Source organism: Schistocerca gregaria, chromosome 8, assembly GCF_023897955.1.
Source record: "Schistocerca gregaria isolate iqSchGreg1 chromosome 8, iqSchGreg1.2, whole genome shotgun sequence".
Classification (NCBI taxonomy): Eukaryota; Metazoa; Arthropoda; class Insecta; order Orthoptera; family Acrididae; genus Schistocerca; species Schistocerca gregaria.
The window spans coordinates 85432339-85457027 of NC_064927.1; the positions used below are offsets into that span (position 1 = coordinate 85432339).

Below are 24689 nucleotides of genomic sequence, written 5' to 3' on the forward strand. Positions count from 1 at the left end.
GCTGTAACGAAAATCTACTGCACAAATTGCAGGACACACTCTGCAGCGTCTGTCCCGTCCGTATGCAACATCGGCTTCCCGCACGACGGGACAGAGATGCGGGGTGACTTCATCACAGCGAGTGAAACCAAATCAGATGTTTACGGTACGACCGAGGCCGCTGCCGGAGACGAAAAGTCAGCCTCGTGTCTCAGCCAGCAGCCGTCAGGGCCCGCTGCTCCAGCACCGCGGTTCGACAGCAGTGCCAGGGGTCGCGATCAACAAACGGGTTATTTTCCTACACCGCTCACGTGATCGAAAATAGTCCGAGAAGATCCATCCGCCGACCGGCCTTATAAAACGGCGCACCGCCGGCCAGAAGGCAGTTCGACACGCCGCCTGGACTTCTAGAGAGTAGACAGTAGCACAGAGATAACGGACTGTACAATGTAGAAGGCATTGGTTACTTCACTGTGCAGGAACACAATATGTAGTCTCTGCTGATACATTGTGGACACAGGACAAGGGCTTGTTAAATATTCGCCTAATAGGCGTGCAATTAGAAACGTTATTTCGTTTTGTTGGTTCCAATGGCTGTGAGCACTATGGGACAACTTCTGAGGTCATGAGTCCCCTAGACTTAGAACTACTTAAACCTAACTAACCTAAGGACAGCACACATATCCATGTCCGAGGCACGATTTGTACCTGCGAACGTAGCAGTATCGCGGTTCCGGACTAAAGTGCCTAGAACCGCTCGGCCACAACGGCCGGCCTCTTTAGTTTTGTTTCTGCTACATATTTCAGCAATTCAATTCAGCATTTCAATTATGACATCTGGCGACATATGGACCTCTCAAAAGTAATCAATAATAGCATACTGGGGCTATAAGTTTCTGGATGTCCTGAATAACGTATGACTCCAGTATCGATTAGTTTTGAAAGGTTCATATCAGGCTTGAAGATGATATAATGAACTGCCGAAATTGATAACGAAAATAAAATACAATAACATGTCAATTGCACAGCTGTTTAGCGAATCTCATTGTTAAACACAATATGGAATCCTGAGTTGTAACTTACGGCCTCCTGGCACCACGAAACTGTAATGTGACCTGTGTGTCGTGGGCAAACGCCCTCTGGAAAAGACAGCTCGTCAGGTGTACGCCATACACGTGTATGTACATCACTCTCATACACACAGAGCCTACTCTCATCACATCCACTCTCCAAGCAACTCTTTCACGATACCAGAGTAGCCTTACTTATCGGTGTCATGGAGTCAGTGGTAGTTTCGCCATAGGCACAGATGACCTTAATCCTGCTCGAGCACGTGCAACATGTGCCCTGGTTTCGTCACTGGGTGATGTTCAGTCGGCAACCGCTGCCCACAATTTCTGTGGATCTTTACGTGTGCTAATACTATGCGGATGTCCAGAACCTGGTCTACAGGTGTGAAAGCAGATCCGTGTTGAAAGCAGCGGTACACCACTGATTCAATGTGCCCAAAATGTGCAACAATCCGCCGATATGTCCACCCTCTTTCTGCAGGTCGACATAGTGATAGCCTTGAAATGACTGAAGCTGTTCAACAGGGACGCATACACACTGATGGGTCATGGGTGTACCCAAGAATGAAGGCTGCAAACACTGTTCAGCTCCCTACAGTAACTGCATGCAGAAGAAAACAGAGGGTGGACAGACAGGCCTCTTGAGCGTAATCTGATCGCCAGTGACAAACGAGTGAAACTCTAACACCTTGAACCCGCAGTAGGCACGTATTATATCATGGTGCAACGTCCTTGAACGTCTACATTGTTTTTGCATTGTGTTTATTTTGACAATTTTGTATGTATGTGGAGCAGAGAGAAATAGGGCATGATAGTCAGGTTGGAGTCCTGGAAGCGATAAGAGCTTGAAAGAGGTTAACATGACGTATTCTACAAAGACTAGCAGATTACAAAGCCTAAATAAGCGACTTTTCTCTCATAACAACCAAATCTGTATCGGGAGACATTACAATAGGCACAAGGGAGCATTGAGGACTAGCTTCAACTTGCGGTTGTTGATTCAGAGTATCTCAAGACTAGGGCATCTGTTCAAGCAGGCCCAGCCCGTGTCTCACAGGTGAAGTACGGAGGGAAGGTCACGCGGACAGGTTACACCACTCATCAACCCCCCCCCCCCCCCCTTCCTCCTCCTCCAAATGGGACATTGACCACCATATCAACGACAACAATGGACAGTAAGGAGCTCACCGGGGATAGGCACAGCAAATTTTATACATGCTGAAGCGAACAACGCCTCTGGCAAAGCGGCCCGATCAAGAATACTACGAAGTGATTCCGAAGATAAAGAGATGTATCTGATATACATCCTTAACCGGACGCCATGGAATTATCATAGCAGAATTGGAGAAGAGGCGAACCCATACAGGAGACAATCAATGAAGCCGACTTCAGAGAACTCCTAAAAAAAAAAAAAGAGAAAAAAACACGAAGCGAAGATGCATCATCATAGTCACCGCCAACGTGATTCTGGAGCAAATCACCAAGTAGGTCCGAAGAGTGCAATCGCCATAAATCATTCCGAAATGTAACGTGTTCTGAACACCATGGGCCAAAACTGAAGGAATCACAGCCAGCCACAGCTACTGACGCCAAACCAGAGACTTCAAGAAGCAACTGGGTGTCTCCAATGGTGGTGTGACACGCCTCAAACTACAGAGAGGTAAACGAAACGACAGAGAGCACCGTTTCTGGAGATTTACGAGCGAGCTCCAAGAATGAGCATATAAAGCATTGAGATACCATGGATGATTATACAAGGGAGAATGATTTCGTTTGGAGCCGAAAGATTAAATTCCGAAATCACCAGCCACCAGCCGACCATAACCTGATAGAGGCCACCGAAGCGATTCCAAAAACTTTATAAAGAGCTCATGCAGAACTCTCACAGCAAACGGATACCACTTGAACGACATCCGCCAGTACAGCAAACGGGATGACGCGACAAAGAAACTGGTACAGACTGCGATACCTTCTCTAACCCGATGTCATGTCGGAAAGTACGGGCCAAAAGCTGGACCATCGCAATGAAAAAAATAAAAAAGAAAAACAAATTCCATCGGCTGCGTCACGCCGCGACGGTGGCCATGTGACAGCAGCAAGCGTACTGTTTCCGAACGACGACGCCAAAGGCACACCGTGCTGGAGGAAACTACCCTGGAAAGCTGGAAGGGTTTCTCTGAATACCAGGTAATACCGTTAGCATTCCAAATTCGTCCAGTGATGTGTAGGTGGTTCTTGTTGGTTGCCGACAGTTGTCGGCTAGTCTTAGACTGTTGGTGTGAGTTTCACAGGAGTTTTGTGCTGCTACTACTGGTTTGTGGCTCTTTGGCTGCCGGATTCGGTCAGACACCGAAGCCCTTAGGCTCTGTCCTACGCAAGCTGCAAGGAACAGACAGCGAGCGGCGCCTGGATACTTGATACTTCAGTAACAAGCAGCAGCGCCGGGCGACATACTCAGGGTGTCCTCCGTGTTGGCGACCCTCTCCCACTATTGGATGGCTGTTTAAGAGCCGACCAGCTGTTTCTATAAAGCGGTGCCCCTAAACTGTAGAATACTGTAGCTCCAGATTAAGGCTACAAAATCAGTTTCTCTTAGGAAAATAAGGCGGAAAGGAGCGCTGTGCATGAAATTTTTGAAGGGGGGAATCTTCATGCAGAATTTCATAATTTATATCATCATTTATGAAGACAACTAGACAAATTCTTTGAATACGTGTGGATGAGAAGAGAAATGTTCGACTATGTAATCGATAAATGAAAGACGAATGCTGTTTTACATTACCAAGAACTTTCAACACCCTTAAAGTGCGCAAGAATTAATGACTACGGCAAATAAAAAAGATTAACTCGAAAGTGCTATCTGTGGTGTAACGGTAGGGTCTTCGGCTAGCAACTGATATTAATATAAGGTCGTGGGTCCGGTCCTGCCTACATCCTGTATTTTAACTGACTCGGCTACAATATTCTGTACTAAATTATGTGTATACTGTTTACACTGCATCGCTAACTATACCTTTTACGTCTTGGAAAAGTACTTGATCTTTAAGTGTGAACACACCTATCGTACAATATCACACGCATTAAATTCCTCATAAAATAATATGAACAACCTTGAAATTTTACTGATATTTAATTGAAGGGGACGTAATTCAGCGGCAGTAACTGTGAATGCCAGGTATTTCAGTTAATCTGCGTAAGTAAAGCCTACAAACGAGCGACCCGTCCGTGCATATAACAACCAATATCTCGAGAATGAAAAATCACTCCGCTCTCAACTATAAATACAGTTTCGATAAACTGGTTACATTAGTACACATTAACGTATGGACTAAAATGAATTATATTGAAAGTCTACGCAATACGACTTTTCCTCTGCCAACTCTTCAATATTCCGTGCAGTCATATACTTAGTTTCTTGCATCACAGTAACTACGATGAATAACGAAAATAAATTCCGATCTTTGTCGAACAAAAACATCTAACTGTAGGACGCGGAAGAACAAAATTTTTTCACTGAATAGTTTTCTTAAAATCGGATTTGAGTATTCCGTAGCCGCCGGCGCGTCTGCTATTCTGCTTTGGCGAGAGGACTCGTAGCTGTAGCTCTCACTGTCGCGCGTGCTGCAGCGACGAGGTTCAGACGCTTTGAATCCAAACGTCGCTAGCTGTAGCAGAGGACAGGCAGCGCCACGGACGTCACCCACGTGGGACACTTCGTAACCATACCTGTGGTCGTGTTTCGTCATCTGAAACTGTCGCGCGCTGCTGGACGCTTCCGTCGCTTAACAAGCGCACGGTCTTAATCTAGCTGACCCCAGGGATTTTTTACGTACGAAAATCTGTGTTGTTTTCAAACATATATTTATGTTTTGTGCACATTACAGGCTCAGTTATGAAGAAGGCAGGTGGTGGACTTCGCTACGTTGGTAGAATACTACGGAATTGCAAGAAGTCCACACAAATGAGATGCAGTTCCTCCTGGGGTGCTGGTAAGGTGGGTGAGATCAATAGCAAACGGACTGAAAGCCAATATTAAACATTTGTAACGAAGAACAGCAGGACAGATCACGGGCCTATTTTGTTTATCCTAGAGGGTAATGGAAATGCTGAAAATTCTGAAGTCTCAGATGATGGAAGATACACTCGAACTATGCCGCTAAAATACGCAAATCAAAAAAAAGTTTTGCATCATCTCGGTTCCGAGAGTTCCGGAACCTGTACAGAAAATTGGAATAGAGATTAACATAAACATCCTTTCCGCCCTTTTCATCGCTCCTGAAAACCACGCATTGCATGTTGTACCACTATACAGCAAGACCTTCAGAGGTGGTGATCCAGATTGCTGTACATACCGGTACCTCTAACACCCATTAGCACGTCCTCTTGCACTGATGAATTCCTGTATTAATCGTGGCATACTATCCACAAGTGCACTTATTGTCTCACTCCCCAACGTTGTCCGGCGTAGATCGCTCAGAGTGGTTGTGGGTCATGTCGTCCAGAAATAGCCCTTTACAATCTGTCTCAGGCATGTTCGATAGGTTTCATGTCTGGAGGACATGGTGGCCACTCTAGTCCAGCGATGTCGTTATCCTGAAGGAAGTTCCTCACAAGATGTGCACGATGGGGGCGCGAATTGTACATGAAGACGAATGCCTCGCCAATATCCTGCCGATGTGGTTTCACTATTGGTCGGAGAATGGCATTCACGTGACGTACAGCATCCACGGCACCTTCTATGACCACCAGCGGCGTACGTTGGCCCCAAAACAGCAGGGAATCTCCACCTTGCTGCACTCGCTGGACAGTGTCTAAGGCGTTCATCCTGACCGGGTTGTCTCCAAACACGTCTCCGGCGATTGTCCGCTTGAAGGCATACTTATTGCTGAAGAGAACATGATACCAATCATTAGGGGTTCATCGGCACGTTGTTGGCCCCATCTGTATCGTGCTGCATGGTGTCGTGGTTATAAAGATCGACCTCGCCATGGAAGTCGTGAGTGAAATTGCAAATCAAGCAGCCTATTGTACACAGTTTCAGTAGTAACACGATGTCCTGTGGCTGCACGAAAAGTATTATTCAACATGGTGGCGTTGCTATCAGTGAAACTTCGAGCCGTAATCCGTAGGTAGCGGTCATATACTGCAGTAGTAGCCCTTGGGCAGCCTGAGCGAGGCATGCCATCGACAGTTCTTGCCACTCTGTATCTCCTCCATACCCGAACAACATCGCTTTGGTTCACTCCGAAACGCCTGGACACTTCCCTTGTTGGGGGCCCTTCCTGGCACAAAGTAACAATGCGGACGCGATCGATCTGCGATATTGACCGTTTATGCATGATTGAACGTCAGACAACACGAACCATGTACCTCCTTCGTGGTGAAATGACTGGAAGTGATCGGCTGTCTGACCCACTCCGTGTAATAGGTTTCACTGGTAGCAACGCCACTATGTTGAATAATACTTTTCGTGCAGCCACAAAACATCGTGTTTCTACTGAAACTGTGTACAATAGGCTGCATGATGCGCAAATTCACTCCCGACTTCCATGGCGAGGTCGATCTTTGTAACCACGACACCATGCAGCATGATACAGATGGAGCCAACAACGTGCCGATGGATCCCTAATGATTGGCATCATGTTCTCTTCAGCAATAAATATGCCTTGAAGCGGACAATCGCCGGAGACGTGTTTGGAGGCAACCCGGTCGGGTTGAACGCCTTAGACACTGTCCAGCGAGTGCAGCAAGGTGGAGATTCCCTGCTGATTTGGGGCCAACATACGCCGCTGTTGTTCATGGAATGTGCCTGTATGATACGCGAATGCCATCCTACGACCAAAATTGCAATCATATCGGCAGCATATTGGCGAGGCATTCGTCTTCATGGGCGAAAATCCACGCCCCCAACGTACACATCGTGCGAAAGACTTCCTTCAGAATAACGACATCGCTGGACTAGAGTGGCCACCATGTTCTCCAGACATGAAACCTATCGAACATGCCTGAGACAGATTGTAAAGGGCTATTTCTGGACGACATGACCCACAACCACTCTGAGCGATCTACGCCGGACAACGTTGGGGAGTGAGACAATAAGTGCACTTGTGGACAGTATGCCACGATTAATACAGGAATTCATCAGTGCAAGAGGACGTGCTAATGGGTGTTAGAGGTACCGGTATGTACAGCAATCTGGATCACCACCTCTGAAGGTCTTGCTGTATAGTGGTACAACATGCAATGCGTGGTTTTCAGGAGCGATGAAAAGGGCGGAAAGGATGTTTATGTTAATCTCTATTCCAATTTTCTGTACAGGTTCCGGAACTCTCGGAACCGAGATGATGCAAAACGTTTTTTGATGTTTGTATGTTCCAGTTCGGATAACTTTCGGAATAAGGCATACACTGATCATTCAGAACATTTCGACCAGCGACCTACTGTTGATATAAACCCGTCCAGGCGATAGCAGCGTCACCTGGCGAGGGATGTCTGCTAGTTAGACACACACCATGCATGTAGTATCAGTGATTGTGCTGTCCGTGTGTAGAATAGGGAAGCCACACGAACTATCTGGGTATGCCTGAAGGCGGATTGTGACAGCCCGGACGCTCTGCACGAGCATTTCGAAAACTGAACGACTTCTTTATATATATATATATATATATATATATATATATATATATATATATATATTTTGTGTGTAGTGTAGACTGAAGAGATCATCCTTGATGACTTATTCTTCTAGAATGGGACGTAAGGATAAAAGGAAAACACTTTATTTATTACACATTCAGTTAGGCTTGGGCACGCAATGGGTCCTTTAGCCTGCTGTTATGTGTGACTGCTTCCTCGTGATATGACAGATTGCGTATGGGGGGGGGGGGGGGGGGGGATGAAACGTTATTGACTTCGGTACTCTATACTTGTGCCATCTTGCAGGGTTTACCGTTCCTACTGATTTTAATTGTCAAACTTCGTCCCTAAGGGCATCGATCTTGTCAAAAACTCGTAGAGCCTTGCCGTGTACCTTCTCTTGTATAGTGGTCTCGTGGAGTGCGGCGCGGATGTCGATGTTTCTTGCCCACCATGGAGCTCCTGTGATCCATCGATAGCAAATGTTTTGCAGCGCTTGGAGTTTGTTGTAGTTAGAGACACACGTAGCTCCCCACGAGGTGGAGCCATACAACATTGTGGGTTCCACCGTTGCCTTATACAATTGGAGTTTAGTCTTAGGGTTGAGATCCTTAATCTTCAGGAATGGAATCAATGACCTGGCCATCTTCTGGGCTGCCGTCTTCTTGTCGTCAATATGCTGCGTAAAGAGTAATTTTTTGTCAAGGTAGACACCGAGATACTTCACATCCGGCGACCATGGGATAAATTGGTCAGCTATTCGGAGTCTGTCGTTCAGAACTGGTTTCCTCCGTGTGAAGAGAACGGCTGCCGTCTTCGTCGGGTTGATGGTTATCTTATTTTGCAGCGCCCAGCGTTCCATTACAGCAAGTTGCCGTTGCATCCTAGCGATTAGCTGGTCCAAGCGCCGTCCAGTTGTCAGAAAGGCCGTATCGTCCGCATAAAAACTCGCCATAACAAGGGGGACTGTTGGGATGTCATTTTTATATAAGTTTAGAAGCAGAGGCGAAATGACAGAGCTCTGCGGAATTCCTGCGGATATCAGTTTCATTTCGGAGTTTTTGTCGTAGACTCGGACATACAATTTCCTGTCCTGCAGAAAGCTGTCTATGAGTCTAATGTAACAATCAGCAATAGGAGTAGTGCGATGCATTTTGACGATAAGGTTGGGCCGCCACACCTTATCGTAAGCTTTTTCGATGTCAAGGAAGACACCAATCGCGAAGTGCTGCTTGTTGTATCCGTCTTGTATCCGTTCGGTGATCCGTAGAAGTTGAAGTTCGGCAGATAACTTGTCCTTGAAACCGAATTGTTCGGGTCGTATAACATCGTGCGCTGTAAGCGTGTCATGGAACCTCTTCAACAGCACTCTCTCGAGCACCTTGCCAACGGTCGGCAAGAGACTAATTGGCCGGTAACTGTTGGGTTCTGCTGGGTCTTTACCTGACTTGGATATTGGGACTACTCGAGCCGTCTTCCATGCCGTAGGAAAATATCCCTGCAGAAGACAGCTGTTGAGAATTCGGGTAAGGAGCACAGTTGGCTTCCTGGGCAACTGTTTCAGATCGGTGTTGCTTATGGAGTCGTTGCCCGGCGCATTATTCCGAGTCTTCTGGATAATTTTGCAGATCTCTGCCGGTGTGGTGAGTTGTGGGCGGCTCTGCACAGGCGCAGTACGAAAAGCAGTCCATTCTGCTGTAACGACGGCTTCCTGTTCTTGCAGGCGAACGTCGTTCACGGGGGCCGCTGGTGTAGACATCTGTACTTGATAAGTTGCAACATACAGCTCCCCCTGGGCGAGTTCGTCATAGAGGAGGCCATCTGGTCCTCTGATGGCTCGTTTAGGTGGCCGCTGGTGTCGTATGTTCTTGACTACCTGCCATTCGTTCTTGGCTCGAAGTAAGAATTCATCTATCTTATCTTCCCAGACATGCTGTCGCCACTCGGCTACTCTCCTGTGTAGTTCTCGTGTTAAGACGTGTGTTTCTCGTCGATCGATCGGGTTTCTATAGCGGAGCCAACGTCGCCTTCTCCTGTTTCTCTGTGTCTTCAGTTCTTCTAGTAGAGGCGGGAACTCGTCGAAAGCTACTACAGGGTAGACTGTGTGAGTAGTTACCCTCCGTTTGTCTACCTTTATCTTCTGCGTCAAAGTTTGTACCGCGATGTCGATGGCCTCCGGTGTTGAAACGTCCTGCGTAGGGCAGATATTGTTGTCAAGATATGTCCGAAATTGACCCCAGTTCAGATTTGTGGGGTTGGGGGCGGAAAGTTAGCCGTTGGCGGTGCATTGCAAGGTCTGACGAATCGCATTACGTTTTCATCATGCTGATTGGAGGGCGCGAATGTTCCATGGGAACATCTCATTGACATCATTACTGCGGGACAAGCATAAACTGGCGGCGGCTCCATTATGCTCTGGGGAACATTCATGTCTGCATCCATGGGTCCTCGAGCAAGGCATCATGACGGCCATGTTTCCCGACGGCCGTGGCATTTTTCAACAAGACAATATGCTATGTTTCGAGGCCAGGAGTGTGATGGAGTGGTTGCAGGAACACGGTGGTGAGTTCCAATTGATGTATTGCTCTCAAGTTTCCAGGTCTGAACCCGATCGAACACATCCCCGGAATAGTACCGCTCTCTATAGATGTTCGAATATCCCAACGTCAGCTACGGTTAACATGTGCTTAATTGGAAGAGCACGTGTTGTTTGTCTGAGTGCCTCTGCGCATTCCGTAATTAGAACAGCAAGCAATTCATCTCGAGTATTAACTTTTCGTTTGTACACCTTAGACTTCATTCTGACGAATAAACAAAACCGTAATGGTATAACATGTGGCGATATAGGTGGCGCGTTAATGGCCTGGAGGTTTCAAGAAATTGCGGGTTACCACTGGAAGTGCCTTGACAACAAGCATTATAGCTCTTATAGCAACACAAAGCACAAAAGTGCACAAGCTCCTATACGATTTTATAACAGATGGTCAAATAAGACTATATGGAGAGTTCCGGAGATAAAGGAAATTACCTAAGAGTCCTAAAACAAGTGCTTATTTTTTAAATCCATGTTAGAAAACAAATACAGATTGATTTTTTATCATATGAAGCCATTATAAATTGACCGGTGCATAAAATTCAGTTAATTAGAATTATGCTTTTTTAACACTTTAGTCACTATGCATTACGTATTACAAAAATCGGACAAAATTATTATTTGATTATAATTTGTAGTGTGAGTGTGTGTGAGAATGATTGAGAGTGTATATGTGAGACATACGTTAAAACTTAATATGTCATTTTTTTTTATAAAACCTTGTACAAATAGACCGTGGGAAAGTTTGGCGCAACCATGATTCATATGACGTATGTCAGTGGGAGCTTGCTTTTGTATAAAGGCAGCCAGAATGAAAGTTAGAGGCGGAATAAGTTTATTTATCAATTTGGAGAATAATTCGTACGTCACTTATTTTGATTAAACAATATACTAGAAATTGAAGCTTTAATGACGTTAATTACTACCATATTATTGATTGGATAAGGCAAGTTTTTCCGCGAGAATGATGTGGAAGGAACATTCTGATTGATCGTTTAGATCAACAGCCAATCAGAATTAAGCTGCTCCCACAGGAGTATAGTGGAGTCGCCAATGAGTAAAGTAGGTCGAGATAGTCGCTTGCTGACAGGCCTACGGATAACACCATGCAAATAGCTCCGTAAAAATACCCTGGAAAATGAAGAAATAGTAAGTTAATTGCAGTTAGAATACCTCGTGACTGATGCGCAGGTGTTATAAACATTTTAATGAAAGTTTGGTGTTTCTAAATTAAATAGATTGAGAGTTATGAGAGTGTGAACTTTCCGGTCGTAATAAACATTCCAAGTGGCATGTTTCGTGTTCTGTGCAGTGTACATTGGCAAGCACTTCTTTCGAAGAAGACCAGTGAAACGACCGAATTTTAACTCGGGAACAGTTGTGGGTCTCTGACTGGTAGAACGTGAAAATTAGTCGGGTCGGACTTGCAAAAATTCTGGCGGTTTTTCGAGTAAAGCTAGGTTGTACAGACAGTGAACTTTGAATGATAGAGTATTACCATAATAAATACGGACTTGATAGCCATAGCATGTGTTTATATTTGAATAAAAAGTAGATTCAATCTAATTTTAAATGCTTTCTGCAAGTGGACTGCATTCTCCGAACGACCATTTTTAAAAAAAATGAACTTTCAGGAACTGACTTTCAACTCGAGTTACGCGGCCTCTGTGTGGTAAGTATTAGGTAGTGGTTGCATCAACGGTGCTTAGCACTGCATAGTGATGGGACGTCGGAAAGAAGCATATCGAGGTAGGTGGACATTCGATAAGTGAAAGAGAGAAAGCAGACGACAGAAACCCTCCCCGCCGCAGGTGGTACACACATTTAATACCATTTACAATTATACCTACATCTACATCAATGCTCTGATAATCATACTTAATGGCCTGTCAGAGGGTTCATCGAATCACTTTCACAATTATCATTCTACTCTCGAACAGCGAGCAGAAAAAAGGAACAACTATAACTTTCCGAGCGAGCTCTAAATTCCCTCATTTTATTATGATGATCACTCCTTCCTATGTAGGTCGGCGTCAACGCTATATTTTCGCATTCGGAGTAGAAAATTGGTGACTGAAATTTCGCAAGAAGATCCCGCCGCAACGAGAAACGCCTTTGTTTTAATGATTTCCACCCCAAATGCTGTATCATGTCCGTGAAACTCCGCCCCCTTTTTCTCCATAGTACAAAACGTGCTATTTACACATAACATTAAACATAAATTTTTATGTATGTATGTGTGTGTGTGTGTGTGTGTGTGTGTGTGTGTGTGTGTGTGTGTGTGTGTGTGTGCTGTTCTTAGCATAAGTTAGTTTAAGTAGCGTGTAAGCCTAGGCACCGATGATCTTAGCAATTTGGCCTCTTAGAAATACACACACATTTGAACATTCCATCCTTTGCAATGCGAGTACTATTAGTCCTAGAGGAAAAATAAATAGTACCTGTTAAGCAGAAAATTTATTCAGTTTTACTGTGGAAAACAATTTTTGCTAGAAGCCGCGGTTATTCAAGACAACACGCAGTGCGTTTCCGCAACACCGTACAAAAATTTAACAGGAAACAGAGGATACTCCACTGAACAATTTGAGGTAGGAACCTGGGGTCAGAGAAGCCGGTTTAAGGAGATAACAGGTATAAAATCATATACTATGTACTTCTTTATTTACATAAGTTAACTGCAAATGCCATCATTAACACAATGAACGTACTATTTGTACTGTATCTTACAAAATGTGCTTAAACTGACAGCCATTAACCTCAATGCAAGCATAACATCGACGAACAAGTTTCTGAAGCACACTGGCAAATATCCCTGCTTTGTTTCGAATCACATTGCAGGCAGCTACAATCCTTGCAACTAATTTCATCTCCGTATCCACTGGGGTCTCATACACAAGTTAATTTAGATACATCCATAGCAAATATGGCATTCAGGCCAGATGACCTCGCAGGCCACGGACAGCGGCCAGGGTTTACCATACAGGTACAGGTACTGCACCATCGTTCTGAACTGTGCGTCTCGGAATAGCATTGAGCGCTGAACGAGTCTGGCGTTGATTCATAGCACGTTGTGTCATCGGACAACGTAAATACGAAACAACATACCCACCTTATGGAGAAGTAAAGTAAACAAATCCTGCATCGTGACTTCCTGGTAGTCTGGGAATTTGGAAATTTCTCGTAAGTTCCTATGGCACCAAACTGCTGAGGTCATCGGTCCCTAGGCTACCCCGCGCGCCCCTGGTAATCAACCTCGTCCACCTTGTTTCCTTGCAAGAATTAAAGAACGTATATGTAAATAAACAGCACAGTACGTGTAAACTTGTACTCTTGTTAGTTGTAAATAAGCAGAAAATCAGTAACGTTAGAAAAAGCGGTACACAAGTTTACTCCTATATCTCCTTAATCTAGCTATGGCTTCGACCCCCAGGTCCCTATCTAAAATTGTTCAGTGGAGAATTTTCTAAGCCGTGTTACGATTTTGCACGCTCTTACGGAAACACCACCCTGTATAAAAGTGATCTGTAGAGTGTTCCAACGTAACAACGAAACCAGTTGAAATTTGCGTATGCCGCTGTGGAATAACACGGTGAGACATGCAGGGACTCGAAGCATGCGTCGTCACCTCCCCCTAAAAATTTCGAAGCTGTGCCATCAGCAGCCAAGGCGATGCTCACCGTCTTTTTCGAAGTCCGACGTCTGACACTCGTCGAATTCCTCGAGCACGGAAAAACCATTGTCGGCGACTTTTACTGTGAGACACTCTTTAGCCTAGGCATGTCCATCAGGAGCAGACTGTCTGGACTGCTCACGGAGCGAGTGATTCCGCTCCACTATAAAGCATACCCACATGTTTCCGAAGTCACGAAAAGCTTGAAGGCAAAATTGAAGTAGGAGCAACTTCAGCATCCGCCTTACAGCCGAGACTTGTCTCCGAGAGACTTCCAAGTATTTACTCCGCTAAAAAAACATCTCAAAGGGAAGCGCGTCAACTCGGACGACGAACAGAAGGACAAAGTGGAGGACGGGCGCCTTTCACCGCCGCTGGAGCTATGGAATAGGGAACTCTTTGTCTCCTGAAACAATGGGGTAGTTGTGCTCAAGCATCTGGCGTTTACTTTTGAATAAAATATTATTAGGAAACTGGCGGGTAGTTCCTGGGGTGCAACTGCATCAACATTAAGATCTACCCCAGTACCATGGCTCTCCGTCATCGCCAACATAGCACCGACAAAATTAAGACGGAAAAATATCTACTAACGAATGGGAAAAAATAACACAAATAGATGACGCAAAACGCTTACGTATTGAAGACGTCATTAAAAATTTATAAAATCACCGATTGAAGTCCCGAAACCCGAAATGGAATAACAGCAACAAAAGAGGAGAGGAATGGGAGAACTCAGTAATTGTCTCATTTTAACTGACCCCTCAAAAGCACTAAAAGGGTTCTACTTTGACAGGAAAGATCGGGTTAAGCTCAACCGTATCCGCAGCGGCCACACTAGATGAAATGCCATGCTTTATAAATGGGGATTCGTAGATAACCCAAGCTGTGACTGTGGAGCACCTGAGAAAACTCTGGACCACATCACAAAAGTGTGCCCTACTAGGAAATTCGGTGGATCGGAAGAGGACTTCATAGAAGCCACACTTCGAGCTACGAAGTGGATCCAAGAGTTGGACATCGATGTGTAACCAATAGTTTCAAGTCACGCATGCTACATGTCATATTTCTGTATATCATATCACATTGTCCACTTGCATGTATAAGAAATATTTCATTCACTAGCTCTTTATTTTAAATATATTTGTATATATATTCCTTTGCATTATAATGACAATTTTTGTATATATGCAGCTGGTATGTCATACGTTAAATAAATAAATACAGTTATACCCACCGTGTTGTTTTGTACCTTTCCTCTGGACACACCTCGTAGTATGTATGTTGTTCATAACACTCCCTTGTACCACTGCACAAAAATCTGCTACTACACGATGTTCCCCATTTCCCACCGGCTCTGGTCTTCGTTGACTGGACCCTTAGCGTCCCGGCGGGGCCTCCTGGGGAGTGCGCGCCTTTGAAAGCAGCGAGGTGATGTGAGGCGAGGCGAGGCGAGGCGAGGCGAGGCGAGGCGAGCTCAGATCCTGAATGGGGCGCAGCCTCCAGCGGGCTGCGCTCTGTGCGGCGGCCTAAAAAGTTCAAAGGTTGCCGCGGGGCGCGCTCTAATTCTCCCAGAGTGCGCTGCGCTTCAGACTCCCGAGTCCTGCGACGCTGCGGCCGGTCTAAATGTTTCGGGAACTTCGTGATTTACTCCCCTAACTCTCGCTGCAGCACCGCCGGTCCTGCCGAGGGATACGTGGTAAATCTATTCTGAAAAAAAAGCCCCCAAGAAATTGTGTGTTGCAAGAAGAAGATGATTATCTACGAGTTTCGGCATGGATATACAAAGAACAGTCGCATATGTTCGATTATCACCTCGAAAAAATCAAGCTGCGAGCAAGAAATTTTTCTACTCCTCCTTCACACATTCATCCTTGAATGCGACACACTTTTCCCATCGATGGATAACTTGGGCAGAGAGCATGGTTGTAGAGTTCTGCATTTTCATTGTTCACAAAGCGTTCCTTCTTGAAAAACGTCTCTGCTATGGTTTTTATAATAGAGGAGAGAGGAAGAAGTCGCTGCGTTCCATGTCTGGAGATTAAAACGTGGTGTACGGAGGAAGGGGGAGACGGAGAATGGGGCAATATTTCACAGCCTAAAGAAGCATCGTGAGCATTATGTGCTGCGCGGACTGAACGTTGCAAAGCGATATGAGTTGGAGCGAGCATCTGATAACTGCGGTAGGGAAGGCGATTGATAAACTTCTATTTATTGGAAGAATTTTAGAAACTAGTGGTTCACGTGTACAGGAGACCGCATATACGATGCTGGTGCCACCTATTCCTGAGTACTGTTCGAGCGTTTGGGATTCGTACCAGGTCGGAGCGAAGGAAGACATCGGAGAAATTCAGAGGTGCATTGCATCATTTGTTACTGGTAGGTTCGCACAACACGTGTTACGGAGATGCTACGAGAACTCAAATAGAAATCCCTGGAAGGAAGCCGACGTTGTTTTCGAGGAACACTACTGAGAAAATTTAGAGAACCGCCGTTTGAAGCTAACTGCCGGGAGATTCTACGGCCGCCAACATATATTGCGCGTAAGGACGACGAAGACAAGATACGAGACATAAGGGCTCATACCGGAGCATACAGATAGTCGTTTTTCCATCACTCTATTTACGAGTGAAACAGGACTGGAAATGACACGTACTGGTACAGGGTACAATCCGTCACGCACCTTACGGTGGCTTGCGAAGTATCTGTAGGTGTAGGTCTAAATGCAGAGCTAAACAATTGTCATGCAGCAAAAACACGCTCTTGGACAGCTTCCCGTCAGCCTTCATCTAGACAGTCTGCGCAAACTCTATTAACACTACACCATGGCAATCCTATTTTAAATGATTTCTGGTGATTGACTTACATTCGGCTTAAGCTACAAACTGTCGTAGTTGTAGAGTCAGATCGGGTGACAGGGCAATAAAAGTAGATCAATCTTTCCAAGACTCCGTACTGGAGAGGATACAAATTGCGGACTGGCAAAGTAAGAGAAATTTTTGACATGGAAACTGGTAACACTGAACACAAATGTAACTTTCAGGAACTGCTATGTATGTGCACACTGAAGTGACGAAAGAAAATTTGTACCAAGGCTGGGATTCGAACTTGGGTCTGCTCTCCATTAGTCAGATGGCCGAACCTCTACACCATCCCGGCACAGAAGCTTTGCACAACTGCACGGACTACTCTCAGATGCGTTCCTTCTCAGTCCAAATTCCCATTCACGTTTCAGATCATTCAGTGTTCTCAATAAAAACTAACAGCATTGCAGAGGCTCTTGGAATAGCATCTCAGCATCGAACGAGATTTTTATTCATCGCTTCAGTCTGCATGCATTTATCATAAAAGATTGTGCCTGGAAAGGTACGGTTTCATTTGATTGAAGCGTAAGTTTCAGGCAGGGTGCCCCACTTCGTTCGGTCCTGAAGCGCTATTCCAATACAGCTGAAGAGCCTGTTCAATGCTTTTCGAGATTAGGGGAAATCCACTACTGGCGTTAAGATTGCTACACCAAGAAGAAATGCAGATGATAAACGGGTATTCATTGGACAAATATATTATATGAGAACTGACATGTGATTACATTTTCACGTAATTTGGGTGCATAGATCCTGAGAAATCAGTAACCAGAACAACCACCTCTGGCGGTAATAACGGCCTTGATACGCCTGGACATTGAGTCAAACAGAGCTTGGATGGCGTGTACAGGTACAGCTGCCCATGCAGCTTCAACACGATACCACAGTTCGTCAAGAGTAGTGACTAGCGTATTGTGACGAGTCAGTTGCTCGGCCACCATTGACCAGATGGTTTCAATTGGTGAGAGATCAGGAGAATGTGCTGGCCAGGGTAGTAGTCGAACATTTTCTGTATCCAGAAAGACCCGGACAGGACCTGCAACATGCGGTCGAGCATTATCCTGCTGAAATGTAAGGTTTTGCAGGGATCGAATGAATGGTAGAGCCACGGGTCGTAACACATCTGAAATGTAACGTCCACTGTTCAAAGTGCCGTCAGTGCGAACAAGAGGTGACCCAGAGCTGTACCCAATGGCACCCCATACCATCACGCCAGGTGATAGATACGCCAGTATGACGATGACAAATACACGCTTACAATGTGCGTTCACCTCGATGTAGCCAAACACTGATGCGGCCATCTTGATGCTGTAAACTGAACCTGGATTCGACCGAAAAAATACGTTTTGCCATTCGTGCACCCAGGTTCGTCGCTGAGTACACCATCGCAGGCGCTCCAGTCTGTGATGCAGCGTCAAGGGTAACCGCAGCCACGGTCGCCGAGCTGATAGTCCATGGTGGTGCAAACGTCGTCGAACTGTTCGTGCAGATGGTTGTTGTCTTGTAAACGTCCCCATCTGCTGACTCAGGGATCGAGACGTGACTGCACGATCTGTTACAGCCATACTGATAAGATGACTGTCATCTCGACTGCTAGTGATACGAGGACGTCGGGATTCAGCACGGCGTTCCGTATTACCCTCCTGAACCCACCGATTCTATATGCTGCTAACAGTCATTGGATCTCGACCAACGCGAGCAGCAATGTCGCGATACGATAAACCGCAATCGCGATAGCTTACAATCCGACCTTTATCAAAGCTGGAAACGTGATGGTTCGCATTTCTTCTCCTTACACGAGGCATCATAACAACGTTTTACCAGGCAACGCCGGTAAACTGCTATTTGTGTATGAGAAACAGGTTGGAATCATTGCTCATGTCAGCACGTTGTAGGTGTGGCCACCGGCGCCAACCTTGTGTGAATGCTCTGAAAAGCTACTCATTTGCATATCACAGCATCTTCTTCCTGTCTGTGTAGCATTTTTGAAGGCCAGTAGTGTATCAAGTGGGCTGAGGGGTGAATGGCAATTTGGACAGTGGAGGGAGGCGCCTTGTGATAGTGTGCAGTTGTGCAAAGCTTCTGTGCAAGTGTGGCGTACTGGTTAGCGCATCTGTCCAGTAGCGGGAAATCTCTGGATTATAATCGCAGATTTGGTACAAATTTTCATTCGTCACTTCAGTGAAGAAGTCGCTGGAGGTATCTGTCGTGAGACTCCAGCCTTCTACAGAAGTGAGACGTGGACGATTACAATTCAGACCAGAAGCTTTTGAAATATGACGCTAAAGAAAAATGGTGGTTGCTGGATGAGTAGACGTAATAACTAATGAGGTGGTACTGAAATCGAATTCCTAAGAAAATAATTTATGGCACATCCTGATGAAAGGAAGGGATCGATTCATGCGAAACATCCTTACGCATCAAGAATTGTCAATTTAGTAACGGAAGAAAGAGAGGGCAGTGAAAATTGTATGAGGAAGACCAAGGATTGAATACAGAAAACAGGTCAAAATGGATGCAGGCACCAGTAGGTGTGCAGAGATGAACAAGCTCGGACACGATACACTAGCATGGAGAACTGTAAGGAAAGTACCTCCGGACTGAATACTTGAACAACAACGATATGTTAAGTGAAACTCCGATATTACTCGATTCAGTCTGACGAACAGCATCTCCGATAACAATTCTTTTTTGATTTCTCAACCACAATCTCCGGTGCCTTGGTTAGAGGTGGTTTAGAATCGGTTCGAGAAGTAGTGAATGACGCAGCCTACTGTTACACATACACAGAGCACATCATAGCATCAACAAAAAAAATTTTTTTGTTCGTTATTTCTGCTTGCACAGAGATTACTGTCGAAGAAATATGTCCGCATTTACGAGTATTTAAGCGGTATTTAATGTTTTGGTATGCGCTTGCTACCCTGCAGAATCTTCCAGAAAACCATGTCAGGAACCGGGTAGAGTCAGACATCCAAGCTCTCTTCTGAAGCAGACTTCGGTTCTTTCCAGCCAAATGTCAGTGAATTGGTGAATTGGCTCGAGTGAGGGGGACAGAACGAGTTGGATGTTTGCAAGGGGAGATTTGTAATTCTTGCATTTAGTTTACAACCGAGGTAAATCTCTCAGAAACTAATTTAATGTGTATTTCATTTAGTAAGATAAGCAGCCAGTAAGTTGGCCGAAGTTCGTTTATTTATTTAAATTTGACCTACGTTTCGTTACTGCTAAGGACATGTTCCTGAATAATAGATGATGTTACTTGGTTACATTGATTAAAACATGTTAGCCGGCTGGGGTGGCCGAGCGGTTCTAGGCTCTTCAGCCTGGAACAGAGTGACCGCTACGGTCGCAGGTTCGAATCCTGCCTCGGGCATGGGAGTGTGTGATGTCCTTAGGTTAGTTAGGTTTAAGTAGTTCTAAGTTCTAGGAGACTGATGACCTCAGGTGTTAAGTCCCATAGTGCTCAGAGCCATTTGAACCATTTTTAAAACATGTTACATGAGTCACGAGCTATTGAGCGCAAGTCACACGCAGTAACTAAAGTTCTTGTTGAATTGTACCACTCTGACGATGAGCCCTAGACAACAATAAGAAGACCTGTAGTGCACGGATGTCCGCACACATCTATCCAAGTGGGGGAAAATGCGAGAACTGTCATCTTACCAAAATGGTCCTCGTCTCCCTGATTTGGTGCATTACTATGTAGCCATGGCAAGTAGACTACGGAACTATTAACAGTATGGTTGGACGTCACCATATTTTGCACCCCTTATAGTTTAAGAACCATGTACGTAGTTCAAGAAAATCCAAACACCTTTTTGTCCGTGATGTTATCAATTTTTCCTCTCTTGCAGTGAACAAATTGGTATCTTGCCTACAGTTGTGTTCACACCTACAGGATAACTACAGTATAGCACGGCCATGTTCTTCGGACTCTATTACAGTCGCTCTACCGAGTGAAGCTAAAGGAAGCACCAGCAAGAGCTGATTGGTCAACTGCAATCCTACCTACTTCTATGATTAAGATCTGCTGCTGGCGAACAGGCCGTTCATGTGGAAACAAGGGGCGAATGACAAGCAGGTATAGTGCGGTCGTATTTGTAGTTTGTTGGGTGTCGGAGCTGTGCCTTTCTGTAGCCCTTAAGGGCTGTAGAAGAAAGCGACAGAGAAATTATGGGACGCATAGTGTAACTTAAACATCAACAAACTGTCGATTAATCAATAGCAACTTCACTATCGGAAGTCTGGTTTAACTATCCATGGTCATAACGTTTATAATGTAATTCTTCTTTAAACGCATGAGAAATTGTCGGACCCTGTTATCTCTGTGGCGTGTGGAGTGCAGAGGGGAAAGTAGGTTGCACGGTGGCATTTAGTCGACATCAAATATTGTAGCGTCTTAAGCCAGTCTATGCTGTTTATAAACGTGTGTTGTTAATAGATTGGCCGCTGCGGAGGAGGGGATATGTGAGAGTGAATTTCCTTGTTTGTCTTCCAGTGACGACAACCCACGGTCGTGCGTATCTCGTACCAATCAGATGCTTATGGTAGAAATTTCAGACGTAAATAACATGGATTCCTGAATGAACACTATACAGATTGTTATCTTCAAATGTGTTAGTTTGCTTACTTGTAGCAAGGAATACAGATTTATATAAAAGGCTGTTGTAGAACAACGCAGTCAGTAGAGGAAAAAAAGTGACACTTTAATGATTTGTTAAGCGTTTCTGATTGCACTGCATACTGCATTTTAAAATAAATACGATTATTAACGGTATTAGACACACCCTACATTGCCCTCTTCTGTTTCTGAGTCCATATTGTACTTACAAGTGTTTTCAATTGTACGTGTTAATGTAGAAGATGATCCGAAAACACAAAACATTGATACAATGCTAACGCCTCTGCGTCACTTTTGAAGCACAGATACCGCTCATACGTTGGTTACCTGTATTGTCTTCGATTAACGGAACTTGTTCCTTCAAGGACACACCAGTTCACGCAAAACTGTATACAGTAAAAGCACAACCATTCGAATGTCAATCTTTTTTTTTGTTTGTATGGTGGTTGGGCATGGTCATACAGCTGTACTTACATGTTATCGGCCTTCACAGTATTGCAGTGCATGTTCATGGGTCATTCGGGAGAAATGTGAATGTTTCAATGGTTCAATGGATGTAACACAAAGCTAACCTCTTCTTGCCAAGAGTTGACGCTGAATGGCCGGTAATGTTTTTGTAAAAACTCCCAATCCTATAGATATTTCTTAAGATCTTGCCCGTTAATGATGAATCCCCTTGTTTGAAACTTGAGAAGCGGATGAATTAGCTCACCATTATTTTAATTTTTAAATTTTTTCCAGTTTACAGCATTCTTTGATCTGATTAATAATTTTTCGAGCGTCCCAAAGAAGAATTGTGATCCTAAACCTTCTAGCTCTCTGGGGAATCGTAGGAGGTGAGCGCAATGTGCCAACGATGGTTTGTTCGTCACGCGTTTCGTTATTTGAACATCTCACTACCACAGGATTATTCTTCGTCACGAAACTATAGTACCACAACTGTTGAATCGCTGTCGTTGTCAGCAGTGAGACAGAAACACAGTCATTTTTGAGAACATTTCTCTTGATGAGCAGCGGTTTGTTTAAAGCTTAAAAATCATAATGAACAGTCACAGCAGCAAGAAACGTCTTTCGCCGGCCGTGGTGGCCGAGCGGTTCTAGGCGCTACAGTCTGGAACCGCGCGACCGCTACTGTCGCAGGTTCGAATCCTGCCTCGGGCATGGATGTGTGTGATGTCCTTAGGTTAGTTCAATTTAAGTAATTCTAAATTCTAGGGGACTTATGACCTTAGAAGTTAAGTCCCATAGTGCTCAGAGCCATTTGAACCATTTTTGGAACGTCTTTTTTATGAGGATAACCGTTTCGGTCTGTTTTAAACCACCTTCAGACCTCCCACCATGATGGTAGACGGTTGTGGTGTACGGAGCAGGCGCTAAGACTCCACGAACGCTAACGCTGAGCAGTAGTAGGTCTGAAGATGGTCTGAAACATAAAAAAGACATTTCTTGCTCTTGCGACCGTTCATTTTCAAGTAAAAAAGGAGCACAGTACTTTTCGCTCGCCACCTATAGTCTCTGTCAGCCGAGGAAAATCCGCGCTTCCAACATTGCTTTGTTCGCGCGAGAAGAGCATAAATAGAGTACAGAGCTTTTGTTTTTGTTTTGAAAATGAATCGTAAAAATGAATCATCTATGTGGAATATATTCAAGCAAATGGGGGATACAAGTTAGTTTGTGAAGTAAATAATATAAACATTCAGGGAATACAACTAATTTAAGAGACCAATTCAAAAGAAATCATAGTGAGAAACTATAGAACCATGGATTACCAATACTTAAGGGTGAGGGATCAGCTAGTGTGCTAGATCGAGTGCAGGAGACGCAACCAAAAAAAAAAAAAATCGAGAAGCTTTATAAAAAAATTATTTTAACAGAAGACACTTGTACGACGCCAGTTCAAAAGTAAAGAAAGGGCTTGATTATCATTATGTATAAATGACCGCTATAGATTTGCTGCCGTACACAACCGAACATCAAGATTTGAAAATAATTGTTCACACCTTAGACAGTTGACAGATAAAACCATACTCAAATGTTCACTGATCCCAAAACTATCTGAGGAGATAAAAAGAAAAATGCTTCAAATAGCTCTAAGTACCATGGGACTTAACATCGAATGTCATCAGTCCCGTAGAACTTAGAACTACGTAAACCTAAAGACATCACACACATTCATGCCCGAGGCAGGATTCGAGCCTGCGAACGTAGCAGCCGCGTAGTTCCGGACTGAAGAGCCTAGAACCACTCGACCACCGCGGCCGGCTCTGAGGAGATAAAAAATAATTAGAAAAATCGCTTACAATTTTTTCTAGTGTTACAACAGACATGTGGACAACCGATGCAAATGAAGACATACTGACATTGACTTGTCACTATATAATGGATGAAAAATTAGTTTCATCCATATTAAGATGATAAAAATTGCAGGTCATCACAACGCAGATTCTATGGCACATGTAAGTAACATTTTATAATGTTTCTTTCTTTAACTTGACAATGCAATGCTGAGTTCCGGCTCATTCTTGTGATCGGTACATGTCTGTACAAGTCAAGTCGGCAATGCTTATAAAGTTTTTTTTTTTTTTTTTGGCAGCTTCACCTCTCTTACCGCTACCCGTCTTGTCGATACAAATCTGAAGACGTCGAATCGTTTGTGTACTGTTTACGGAGACTGCCAACCTTAAGGAATCACTGAATAATTGCTTTTCAGGAGTCTAAATTTATTTTCTTATTCATTACTACAAATAAGTAACACATTTGAACCTGGATGTCTTTGTAAAGCGCTTTCTCAAATCATTGTTACTTCCGCGCCCCACTTATAACAGACCGCCTAAGATTTACGCTCAAGAGGTGCATTTCAACATTGTACAATAAGAGAGTAACAAGTGAGAAACGAACGCGAACCCCAATACAGTCTGAACCAAAATTAATAGAGCATCGCATAATTAGCTGGTCATGTTGTTACTATTACTGTGTTGCTGTCTCCTGAGTATGCAAACAACATACTTTGGCGTGTGATTCATACGGAAATGCTTCCATCGTAATAGCGAATCTGAACAGAATTAAAACTTCTGACGCTTCTGTTTTGCCAAAAAAGGATAAAGTAGCAAGTTGTAAATATAGGCCATATTAACATTTCGTAATTTAAGCTGTTGTTTGCGAACTTGCAGCATACTGCAAGTGAAAAATACGTCAGCAGCTTGACTTTTTATTAAGGAATAAAAAAAGTAGATACTTCTCAGTGCAACTTATGACAGAG

At 44.4% G+C, this 24689-nt stretch overlaps 1 protein-coding gene across 1 annotated transcript in view; it reads right to left on the minus strand.

The window, feature by feature from the left end:
• Positions 1-24689, minus strand: part of LOC126285291 (protein qui-1) — a 1482105-nt gene that overhangs the window by 1130785 nt on the left and 326631 nt on the right. The gene's annotated exons all lie outside the window — the stretch shown is intronic.